This window comes from Colobus angolensis, unplaced genomic scaffold (assembly GCF_000951035.1).
Source record: "Colobus angolensis palliatus isolate OR3802 unplaced genomic scaffold, Cang.pa_1.0 Scaffold105, whole genome shotgun sequence".
Taxonomy (NCBI): Eukaryota; Metazoa; Chordata; class Mammalia; order Primates; family Cercopithecidae; genus Colobus; species Colobus angolensis.
This window is the reverse complement of record NW_012111475.1, coordinates 1,653,406-1,654,812: the sequence shown is the minus strand read 5'-3', so window position 1 is coordinate 1,654,812 and position 1,407 is coordinate 1,653,406. Positions and strand designations below refer to the sequence as shown.

General features: G+C 55.4%; 1 pseudogene; it reads left to right on the top strand.

Moving 5' to 3' along the window:
• The window catches only part of LOC105513777, a 51,910-nt pseudogene that overhangs the window by 43,560 nt on the left and 6,943 nt on the right, over positions 1 to 1,407 (top strand).

Here is a 1,407-nt window from a genome sequence, read left to right as displayed (position 1 = left end):
TTGCCCAGGCTGGGGTGCAGTGGTGCAATCTTGGCTCACTGCAACTTCTACCCAGGTTCAAGCCATTCTCATGCCTCAGCTTCCCGAGTAGCTGGGATTACGGATGTGCACCACCACACCCAGCTAATTTTTGTATTTTTTTATAGAGACGAGGTTTCACTATTTTTCCCAGGCTGATCTCAAACTCCTGGACTCAAGCGATCCTCCCGCCTCGGCCTCCCACAGAGCTGGGATGACAGGCGTGAGCCACCGTGCTGGCCCGGGCTGTGCATTTGTTTGCATTCTTCTCAAATTAGTTTTCAGTTTCCTTGATGGTCTCTTCTTTGACTCACTGGTTGTTTAGGAGTGTGTAATTTCCACATATTTTTGATTTTCCCACATTTCCTTCACTCTTGATTTGCAGTTTCATGCCAGTACAGCTGAAGAACACTCTGCTTTGGTCTCAGTCCTTCTCCATTCACTGAGGCTCGTTTTGTGGCCTGGCACATGGTCTGTCATTGGGAATGTCCCATGGGCGCTCGAGAGGACTGTGTATTCAGCTGTCGTTGGGGGGCGCATGTGACAGATGTCCATTCGGCGTACCTGGTTTCCGGTGTTAATCTTCGGAATGTTTCTGACACTAGAAAATCAGCTGCTTTCCACTGTTCTCAGCACCGTGGCTTTGGGAGAGGCCAGTGAGCCTATGGTTTTGGAGCCTGGTTGCATGAGAGAAACATGTGTGGGAACACCAGGGACTGGCTTTGAACCCCATTCCCCCAACATGATGCCATGTGTGGCGGACATGACGCTTGGCTTTGCTCTCTCAGGGTTCCATCTGCGACAGGGGCTACTTGTGCCCCTGGCCTCATCAGCTCAGGCTGAAGGCAGCCCTGGTCCTTGCCAGAGGGACTTTGTGAAGCAGAAATAGATGGCCTGGTGCAGGGGCCGAGCCTGGCCAGGACCTCGGCCCTGGGAGTTGTAAAGAAGGCCGGCCTCTACCATGAGCATCTGCACCAAGCTGTGCCCATGTCACGGTGTGCTCAGTGTCTGCCCTTGTACAGGTACATGGCCTGTCTGAGCTCAGGCTCCCCGCCTATGGGGCCCAGGTTCACAGAGGTGTGAAAGAGACAAGCACAGCGCAGGGGCCTCCGAGCCCAGCCAGCCTCTCTTCGATGCTGGGAGGCTAACGTCTTCCATTTTGTCTTCTTCCCAGGCCAGCTGCGGGCCGTCCAGTGGCTGTGCTACTTCTACAGTGTCGTCATGCCCAGCAAGGCCCAGGGTGTCATCTACCACGAGTTCCAGCTCTCCCTGGCCCACAAAGTGCTGGAGCGGGCAGCTCCTGGAGACCCTCAGTCAGCTCTACCTGTCCCTGGGCACCGAGCGGTGAGGGCTGGCTTTGCAGTGGTGGGGGTGTGGAGGTGGGCAGGG